Consider the following 11,425-nt stretch of genomic DNA (forward strand, 5'->3'; position numbering starts at 1 on the left):
ACCCTAGCTTTCAGCCAATGACCGTCTCCTTCCCTGGCTACTATCACGCTCTTCCCTCAGAAACTATATAACTTTTGGTTCACCTCAAATAAAGTGAACGTGTTCAAATCCACACTAAATAAAGAAATATGAACAAGCTAGGATTATCTCAGAGAGCTGCTTTATTAAAGATCATTGGAAAAGGCCTTTGTCTAAAAAGGCCATAACACTAAGATCCTTGTAGAAGGTCTTCTCCCCCCAACCCCCACTCACTTCCAACCTGCTTCCCTGCTCCTGGCCTGGTGGGCACCAGTCTAACACCCCCTAGGGAAGAGACACTCTGTGCACCCCACCTGATCCAGACCTCACCTTCTCTGAGCTGGTAGACCCCAAGAGGAGAGGCAGAACCCAGCACCACAATAAATGACAGCTAATCAGGAAGTATATTATGCAGTGTGTTAAATGATAATAAATATAAGAGTAGGAATAATGGGGAAGGAGAAGTGTGGGCACAGACTTGAAGGAAGGGAAGCAGCTAGTTATGTGGGTGTTCACCTCGAGAGCTCTCCAAGCAGAGGAAACAGCCACATCCAGGATTCCATATTGGTCATTCAGAAACAGCAAGGAAGCCAGTGTGACTGGAACAGATACAATGGCAAAGTACACTGGGTAGATGGTAGGCTCCTGTGATCACAGCAAAGTCTTCGGTTTCTCATCAAAAACAAATTATACCAAAAACTAAGTCCTTGGGTGGCCTGGGATACCTAATATATTTAAATGATATAATTAGTATAAAGGTATAATTATAATTTGTATACCAATTATAAAATTAGTATAATTATATGCTAATATAATACGTAATATACTACATATACTATACTGTATTCTATATAATATACTAATATATAATATACGCTACTAATAATATAAATACAATTATAATTTGTACACGTATTATAATTATATTTTGTATACTAATTATAACCATAATCATAATTAGTATACAAAGTCTACATAAAGCACTTGTTGAAGGCTCAGAACATTATACTGTTAAGAAGTATAAAACCCTTTAAGCAACATTCCCTTTGTTCCATTTTCTGCAGCCTTTACCTACTTTAACCGTGACATCATCCTGACCCATGTCTACATTTACCAGTTACACATTGGATATTTTTTCCTGTGAATAATGCTATAGATAAGTGTCTTAGGGTTTTACTGCTGTGAACAGACACCATGACTAAGGTAACTCTTATAAGAACAACATTTAATTGGGGCTGGCTTACAGGTTCAGAGGTTCAGTCCAGTATCATCAAGGTGGGAACATGGTAGCATCCAGGCAGGCATGGTGCAGGAGGAGCTGAGAGTTCTACATCTTCATTTGAAGGCTGCTGGGAGAAGACTGCTTCCAGGCAGCTCAGAGAAGGTGGAGTAAAGAGCAGGTGGGGCGCACCAGCTCAGAGAAGGTGGAGTCTTCCACCTTCAGGGGGCGTCCACAGTAGACACTGCTGTCCACCAGGTCAGGAGGGGGGAGGTGGGTTGCAATCGAGTAGGGGTTCAGGGTAGAAGGCCTTTCCTGAGGATCATAGTGTTATGGCCCTTTTAGCCCACACCCACTCCTACTCCAAGAAGGCCACACCTACTCCAACAAAGCCACACCTCCCAGTAGTGCCACTCCCTGGACCAAGCATATACAGAACATCACAGTAAGGGAAAACTTTTTATAGATAGCTGGAAAAAAAAATCCAGTTATTGTGTGCTCTCAAGATATCACCCAGAGCTCCCAGGGACTAAACCACCAACCAAAGAGTATACATGGAAGGACCTGAGGCTCTAGCTACATGTATAGCAGAGGATGGCCTTATCTGCTATCAATGCGAGGGGAGGCCCTTGGTCCTGTGGAAGCTTCATACCCAGCATGATGCTAGAGCGGTGAGGTGGGAATGGGTGGGCAGGCGCGGAGCATCTTCATAGAGGCAAAGGGAAGGGGGGATGGGATGGGAGCATTGTGGATGGGAAACCGGGAAGGGGGACAACATGTGAAATGTAAATAAATAAAATAACCAATGAAAAAGAACATTAAAATTTAAAAATACAAAAAAAAGTTCAGCTTGCCTCCATGATGAAGAGCATGCCCTCCCTGCTCTTCAAGAGGACCCGTGCTTGGTCCCAGCACCCTCATGGAGGGACTCACAACTGCCTGGAATTTCAGCTCCAAGGGGTTGGATGCCTTAGTCCTCCATGGGCACACACATGCACACGCCCCCACACAAGCACAAACATAATTACATTAAAAAGAAATATTTTATATTTCAAGATGTGTTGCCCAGGCTGGCCTTGAACCTGTGATTCTCCTTCCTCCTCTTCAGTGTACCCTACTGGCATGTGCCACACCACTGGCAGTGATGTTTTAAAAAGGTATATCATTTAAATATCTATGTACTACAAAGAGATGAAGGAATTGAACAAGACAAACTAAAAAGGAGTTCAAAAGTCTACAAGACAATTTTATTTAAATCTTTATTATCGATAAGAAATTCATGACAATTGGAAGACTGAGGACCTGTATTCTTAAGACAATAAAACTTAAAAGAGTAAATGTAGATGTGTATTACAATATAAATTCAATCCTTTATCTCATCAGAGACTTATAATTCTGTGAAGGGGTTGAGACAGGTACTGCTATCACCATACTTCAGAGGGTGCAAGACTTTGGTGGTGAGCAGAGGTGGGATTTGAACCTAAGTCTCCTGTGTTGAGTCAATGATACTCAACTTGTGTAGAATAAAGGGTTGAGACCCTCAGTTCTGAATTAAAACCAAATGCTGTGTTTCATGGCATGCATTGTGAGTGTGCTCTAGAAACAAAGAGTAGAGAAATTTCTAGAGCCTGGATTCTTGTCTAGGTAGACTCCAGGAAGATGCTGAAGGATGGATACCCAGAGAGGCGGCAGGGAAAAGCCCAACCTCATTTAGCACCAGAAAGGCCACATGATGAATACCCTTGGTACTGTACTGGGGTTGCCTTTGTCATGGGTTTCAGGTCTTTCCTGCCAGGACCTTATTCAAGTGCCACTGTGGCTATGCCACCTTCAAATCCACTCTCCTGTCAGCACAGAGACGAAAACAGAGTCCTGGGTGTCAGAGAACAGCCATCTCTTCTTTTCCTTCTAAGTTCCTGCATCCCTTTGGATACAGGGAGCCTGCTTTCCTAATTCCAGATGGAAATTACTTGTTTGTGCTGATTTTCAGGAGCTGGGTTTCAGCAGTGTGAATTTGAAAAAAAAAATCAGTCCCCAGGGTTCCTCTGTGATGGGAAAGAACAGTGAAGGTGTGGAGATTGGAATGAGAGAGTTGTGTTTTTTTTTCAGAGAAATTAAAAGTCTGTGTCCCGACAATGACAATGCAATCTTGCTTAGCAGAGTAGAGATCCTGGGGAGTGTTTCGGGAGCAAATTATTTTGGACCCCAGGGAAGGCTTAGGGGGATGCTGTCTTTCCTCTAGCAAAGTGTTCAGGAGAAGAGGCCCTTCTCTGAACTCTTTGGCAGATTTGATCCAGAGTCAAAAAGTACTGAATCCTAGGGTAAAGAATGAAGCTATCTAATAGCTTTGTGCTGGGATTGTTGTCCCTGTCACCTAGATGGTCATTCTTCTGGCATAGGCAGAATTAAGATAGTTTTCCTAAATTTACTATCCATCCAGGACCTCACAAACACAAAGGCTACTGTCAGTGTCTGATGCCTCTACCACTTCCCCCTGGGTAGTCTGCTACCCAGGACACAGAAGTTGTCAACTGGACTGGAGACTGTGTTTCAACCCCTATAGCTCCCTAAGTTTAGTACTTTGAATTACAAACAATGCTTCTAACTGTTCATTTGTCAGCCTTGCAAGTAAAGACAGGTTATATTAAAGGTTAAACTTGATTAGTATTCTATAACCTTATTCTATAATCTGTATTTTTAGCAATAAAAATAAGTTGTTGATTCAATAAACAATAAACATAAACAATGATAGGGATCCAAACAACACTTAAAGAACCAAAGCTATCTAATCTACAAAGTACTCAGAGATCATTTGAAGACTGTCAGAGCTGTTTGTCTTGAGGTGATACTGTTACCCACTATGTTAAAGATTGTCATTCTAATGAATTGTTTAGGATGGGATAAAAGAACGTTTGCCTTCTGTTCTCAGCTGAGAATCATGTGTGAACTGCTCAGAAGGGCCTGGTTTGCTCTCCATTTAGGATCTAGATGCATTTGGCTAAGGAGAGATTTAAGTGCTGGGCATAATGCATGGTGACATCATTATACCTTGACAAATAGAAATTATATCAGGCCTTCCTCCTCCCTTTTCATTACCAAGGATGATTTATTTTAGTGGCTTTCAATTCATAAACCTATGGATTGTCTGTAAAGTTAAAACCCTTTTAAATTTGCAACATGCAGTCGGGGTGGTTAATAGCATTCATGAGCCATGCTATATAATGTTATTGGCGCCGCTCTCTCCATAAAGGTGCATTATAAACAGGAGCTGGAAATTTATAGCAAGTGAATTTGTGAGCCGCATATGCCTGGTCTTGTTTGCCAACCAGCCATAATGCTAAGTTATCATAAGTGACGTGACACGTGACCCTGTTCCATTTCATCTTCATCAAATGTGGAATGATATTGGAAGGTCTTGGAATGGAAACTTACAGAGTCAATAGAATTGTTTGTATCATGAAAAACAAGCGCAGCCCCTCCCGTCCCCTTTGTTCATCCAGTAAATGCTGTGTGTGTGTCTCTAGGAGTTGATTATTTTTAGTGTATGTGCCCTGCAATGCCTGGGGATTTCCATGAAATTTTCTGTTATTACCCAAGATTCCATCTCCCTCACCTGCCCCATGCACTGGAGCTTGTGAGTTAGATAGAATGTATAAAGAAGAGCGTGGGGGATGTTTACACAATGATTCCCTGGGTTAGATTACAATTACAAAATAAGCCTTGGAGTTTGGGACTGAGATATGAGTTAATTACCACTGGAAATTAAAAATAATGGTCTATTTTGTTTATCTAGGACTCAAATTGGAAAACTGAATGATTGTATGAAGAGTGGTGTGTGTGTGTGTGTGTGTGTGTGTGTGTATGTGTGTGTGTGTGTATGTGTATATGTATGTGTATACTTGTGTATATGTGTGTATGTGTGTATGGTTGTGTATGTGTGTATGTGTATGTATGTTTGTGTATGGTGTGTATATCAGAATACCTGCTTATGAGGAGTGTGAGGGGATGAGATGGAGGTAGGAGAGAAGACAGAATTTGGAGAATGAATTAATGTTTACCTAAATACAAATGTAGGCTGAAGAGGAAATCAGTCCGTTTGTGTTGAGAAAAGGAGGACATGAGATTAAGGCAACTGAAGGAAAAGACAGGCTTGGAAGAGAGGGGCCAGTGACACTGAGCAGCACCTTCAGCAAGCTTTGGAGGAAAGGTACACTGGCAATGAGCGCTAAGGAGCTGGAGGGGTGAGGGTGCGGGATGGGGGGGGGAGGGCGTGGCTGAAGACGGCTCGCTGCTGCCACAGTGAGAAAAACCAGGTCCTTCCCAGGCGTGGAGTGGACAGGCATGGTGAGCCTGCATTAGTGAGCTTCCTAGCATGCGCGCACACGCAGTATATAGGAAGCAGTACGGAACTGTTGTCAGAGGAATCATAACTTAAAGCTAGGGTAAAGCCAGAGTTGAGGGTGTTTGTGGCAGGACATCCTCAGGGTGGCCCATTCCAACTCTCTCTGTCTCAAGTGGCTTGTTAGAGAGCCTTCGAGAAACCCAGCAAGCAATCCCAGACCCAACCCCTCTACTCTGCTGCTGAAGTTCTGTCTTGAAGCAAAGGTTTAATAGGTGTAAATAGAGACCCATTAGCAAGCCTGTCATGCCAGGACTTCCTCTGATAAGCTGCTTGAACCCCTGTGACACAGGATTTCCCAAGCCACTCCCATATTCCCTGCGCCTTATCAGTGCACCTGTCCCCGGGAACACCACCCAGGCAGTGCCCATGCTGCTGGACACTTTTGAAGCACATCTTATTTTTCAAGCACTGTATAGTCCTGCACTGCTGCACTTAGTATAGGACCTCTCCCCACCCTCCTGCCCTTGACCCCTGTCCCTCCTCGGCCACCACAGTGCTGATTTTCGGAGCATCCTACATATGTGTGTGTTAATAACATATGACTGTTATTTTAGTTTTGCTTGTTTTTCTCCTTAGGTCTTACTGTTAAGAAAAGTAGACGATTGAAAAGCTGCATGAAAAATTTACAGATTATCTAATAAAAGCTAGGCTTCAGAAGATGTGATCAGGGTGTCCCTTGACTTAAACTATAAAGGATCAAGACCTGGGAGAGCAACATGAATATTAGGCACTTTTAAGACCAGGAGAAAGGGTTAAAGAAATTGAGACCACATAGTTTTGAAAGGGGAATAGTAATGGGTGGTCTAACAGGGCTTAAGGCAGTTTCTAAGACCTGATGTCTAATTAGTAGACTATTATTATAAGAAAAAAGCCAAAGCCACTACTCCTAAAACATCCACCTGATCCACACTGTGTGGCTTTTTTCATGGAGAAAGATTACAAATGTTTTCCTTTCCTTTAGTCATTTCTTTTTGGGATGAGGAGAATGGAACATGGAGAAGACAAGGCAGAGGAGAGGCAGGTTCTAGGCCACAGAATTCTGTGAGCAGACGTGAATCAGCAGACAGGAAGTGTGAGCTGTAATACTGATATGCGACTGGAGGATTTCTGGGTCCTCAAAGTAAATTCACTTAAAAAAAATAGAATACTCTACTCAAAATTCTGAAGTTGTGAAACGTTCCATCTTGTCCTCCTGGGCAGCTGGGTCCAGAACAAGTGTTCATCTGGGCTTGGAACAACTGTTCATCTGGGCCTGGCTCTGTGGTGGTGTGTCCATGGTGAGATCCTGAGGTTTGACTCTGTGCTCCCAGGACAGCACTTGGCTTAGGGAGATTTCTGGAGAGAGGGTAGTTGAGCAATCAGACATTCCGATTTTTTTTGTTGTTATACATATAGTAATATATTTAACAAGTTTGCATTCATGACAGAACTCTGACATAAGAAACTGCCGTTAACATCCAGAAATACCTGAGTCAGGTCCCAAGACAGAGGTCGAACAGCGGTTCTCCATTACAGTGGTTGAGAATCTGAATTCCATGTGAGCTTCAGAAAGCTAAAAGGGGCGGGGGGTGAATGGGTGTCACTTAAGAAAAACAAAGTCTAAATGGGACCTCATAAAATTACAAAGTTTCTGTAAGGCAAAGGACACCATCAAAAGGACAAATCGGCAACCAACAAATTGGGAAAAGATCTTCACCAACCCTACATCAGATAGAGGGCTAATATCCAATATATATAAAGAACTCAAGAAGTTAGACTCCAGAAAACCAAATAACCCTATTAAAAATGGGGTACAGAGTTAAACAAAGAATTTTCACCTGAAGAACTTCGGAGGGCGGAGAAGCATCTTAAAAAATGCTCAATTTCATTAGTCATTAGGGAAATGCAAATCAAAACAACCCTGAGATTTCACCTTACACCAGTCAGAATGGCTAAGATTAAAAACTCAGGAGACAGCAGGTGTTGGTGAGGATGTGGAGAAAGAGGAACACTCCTCCACTGCTGGTGGGGTTGCAAACTGGTACAACCACTCTGGAAATCATTCTGGCGGTTCCTCAGAAAACTGGCCACGTCGCTTCCAGAAGATCCTGCTATACCACTCCTGGGCATATACCCAGAGGATTCCCCAGCATGTAATAAGGATACATGTTCCACTATGTTCATAGCAGCCCTATTTATAATTGTCAGAAGCTGGAAAGAACCCAGGTATCCCTCAACAGAAGAGTGGATGCAAAAAATGTGGTATATATACACAATGGAGTACTATTCAGCCATTAGAAACAATGAATTCATGAAATTCTTAGACAAATGGATGGAGCTGGAGAACATCATACTAAGTGAGGTAACCCAGTCTCAAAAGATGAATTATGGTATATGCACTCACTAATAAGTGGATATTAGCCTGGAAAACTGGAATACCCAAAACATAATCCACACATCAAATGAGGTACAAGAAGAAAGGAGGAGTGGCCCCTTGTTCTGGAAAGACTCAGTGAAGCAGTATAGGGCAAAACCAGAACAGGAAGTGGGAAAGGGTGGGTGGGAAAACAGGGGGAGGGAAGGGGGCTTATGGGACTTTCGGGGAGTGGGGGGCTAGAAAAGGGGAAATCATTTGAAATGTAAATAAAAAATATATCGAATAAAAAAAAAACTTGTGATGGGATGGAAGGTATATGCTCTCAAGACACCCAAGTACATCATAGTTTTTAATTGTTTTCCTTAGCAAAAAGTTGAAAAGTTCTTTCTCCATCTTGGTTATTGAGACTAATATTATGAGAATACCTCCATATTTTCAATATGTGATGGCTATTCTTGGTTGTCAACTTGATTCCATCTAGAATTAAATAAAATTCAAGTATCTGGGGGAAAAAAAGAAAAACAAAGTCTAAACAAATCCTTATTATAACACTTTAAAGATTACATATTTATTCCAACAGCTTTTCCAGGCCTAGTGACCTGATAAGTCACACGCTCGGACTCTTGAAGGCTACTAGGAAGGTGAACACTATTAACTTTCCCACAGTGAGACCCCCACGAGGACACCTTGGGGCATAGGCAGGGGCGAGGGGCAGGGGGATTAGTTGCTCAGCAAGGTATCTGAGGACATCGAAGATGGTCCTGCGGCTTCGATGGGGTGTTTCTCGCAGTTGCGCAGTGCCCTTGGCTCCAGATTCCCTACGATGCTGATTGGCTCTTTGCTACTGTGGCCAGTTAGGGATTTTGAGGGGGAATTTGAGGAATTAGCTGTGATCCAATGGTGCTCAAGGACTTCTGCCTTTGGCGTGAGTTGTATTTTTACAGTCTTGAAATGAGGTCCCCGGATCTCTCCATCACAAAGTCAGGGAATGTGAATTCAACCCGTGATATCCTCCTCTAGGTTTCCTGGTAAGTGTGTGCCTCCAAGTGAGGCATCCCCACTGGAACTCAGCAGAGAATGCCGAGGCCCCAGAGAGCCACCTTCTTTCTCCTCATGGATCCGGCCTTCAATCATCTCCGGGGGGGGGGGGGGAAGGGGGACAGGTAGTCCAGGGTGCCACAGCGTGGTTCTCCCGGATGATGGAGTGAGCGTGTACAGACAATCCGAAGTCTGAGTCCTTCAACTCTCCATTTGACCCAAGAAGCAGGTTCTCTGGCCTAATGTCTCTGTGGATGACTCTCTGACAGTAAGAGCGTTTGCCAACTCAGTAAGTAGCTGTTCTCTGCTTGTCAACTTGGAGAGTTTTTGAAGGGTTCTATAGACTGTTCCAAGGCACACATATTCTAGAATTAGATAAACTCTGGTGACACCATGGAAATACCCTTATAGCCTGAGGATGTTGGGGTGCCAGAGATGGGACTGGATCTCCACCTCTCTTCAAAGCTGGTGCTCTACACCCGTGTTTGCCAAGATGAACCTGTTTCGCATCTTCCTTGCCAAATAGACATTTCCAAACTTCCCTTTTCCTAGCAGGTGGCCAGTGTCAAAATCTTCCAAAGTCCACTGCCTTCTTATTTATTTATTTATTTATTTATTTATTTATTTATTTAAATCTTCAGTTTTCTGTTTAGATGCCTGTTCCTTTCCCAAGGCTGCAGGCTGGGGCTGCTCACTCTTCTGGAGGTTACTGAGCAGGAAGACAGGTCGAGGAATGCTGGCAGCTGACAACCGCCTTAGCACCAGCTTCTGACCTGTGATAAGTTTCTGTGCTTGTGGAGGGGCACGCTGGGAGTTGGAAGGACATAGGACTCTCTGGGCCTGGCCCCCTGCTAGCCAATCCTAGGTTCCGAGAAAGAATCTGCTCAGTCACCAAGACTCCTTTCGGACCGAAGGGAATTGTGGTCTTAACAGGTCTGGAAATAGTTTTCTTGACATCTGTCTGTCACAGGCAGGGACCTGCTTCCGACCAAAGCCTCAAAGCAATCCTGGTAGCTTAGACTTTCCAATTTTTGAGTAAGATGAAAGAAGATTTTAGAACTTTGAATCTCTACACTCACTTTCAGGAACAGAGTCTGAACTCAAGGCCTTGGCTGTCTGTGGTGAGAAAGGTATAAAGGGAGAGAGGGAGGAAGGGAGGGAGGGAGGGAGAGTAAGATGGGAAGAGCTTACTTCAAGTTTGTAAAAAGCAGCAAATATTAGCTTGTAAATATCCCCAAATGTCAGCAGTTGGTTTTTATGTGCCGCTCATTTCAAAAGAAACTAAAATGATCACTAGTGTATCTGGTGCTATGGGATTCTTTGCAGCTCTCACAGACACTGAGATCCTAATCCCTTAGACCTGTGAAGGTGGAAAGAAAAGCTGGGGCCATTGGGATCGGTGTCAATCAAAAGCCTGGAGTCCTTATGAAAAAGGAAAATGTAGGCACCTAGAGAAACTGAGAGAATGTCACGGGAAGATTGAAGGTAGCCAAACACATGCAATGGATGGCCAACCTATGAAACCGCCAGGAGCCAGGACAAACAACCATCCGTCCCGGCCGTCAGACTCAAGCAGCTTTGCCCACAACACGGCCCCCCAGCCTCCACAGCTGTGGCACAGTACGTTCCATTGTCTAAGGCACCTAGTATGCATTGTTCACTGTGACAGCTCTACGAACCAGTGACGTGGAGAACTGAGCCATGCTTGGCCTGCTTCAGCTGTCTAACCCATGGCGTCAGCTTTAGAAGCGGGTACTCCCTTACTCCAAGGGTCAGAGGTTTATAGCGCATGTCCTACAGGGACCCTCCCTGGCCTCCCTCTACCCTGCACCCACACAGAGCTGAGTATTTTCCAGGAAAGTGACAGATTTTATCTTCCAAATGACTTTTGACATCTCTTTGCCATCTTCCCATTTCGAAACAGGCACCAGCATGAGCGTTGACACGGGGAGACATGGGGGCATCTGCGAGCAATGAGTGGGTGTAGAAGCCATTATTAATTTTCTCCATGGAAAATGACTTCAGGGTACCAAATCCTTTTCTTCCTCTCCTAATGAATAAGAAACTCAGTTATCCTTTTATCCATTCAGGAGTAAAACCAAGCATTGTGTCAAAACTTGAGTTAGGCAAAGAAGTCATGGCTGTAAGGGAGTAGCTGTAGGCTAGAATCCTTCATATATTTATGTACAGCTATTGTATTTTCTCCTGTAGAACTTCTCAGAGTTTATTTGCAGTTTCTCAGCTACACCCCCACCCCTTGATCTGGTTCTCGTGAGACGCTCTCTTTGTGCATCTTCGGGCTGCCAGATGTTTGCTGCCTCCTGCTCAAGCGCTAATTCATTGCCATCAGGCTTTGGGTTTCGGCAGCTGGAGCCCTGGAAGCATTGAGAAA

General features: G+C 43.7%; 1 pseudogene; it reads right to left on the reverse strand.

Moving 5' to 3' along the window:
- Positions 1–9,125: 9,125 nt before the first annotated feature.
- Positions 9,126–10,824, reverse strand: LOC127677923 (aurora kinase A-like; annotated as a pseudogene).
- Between the last annotated feature and the right edge of the window lie 601 nt (positions 10,825–11,425).

The sequence above is a fragment of the Apodemus sylvaticus genome, chromosome 2 (genome assembly GCF_947179515.1).
Source record: "Apodemus sylvaticus chromosome 2, mApoSyl1.1, whole genome shotgun sequence".
Taxonomy (NCBI): Eukaryota; Metazoa; Chordata; class Mammalia; order Rodentia; family Muridae; genus Apodemus; species Apodemus sylvaticus.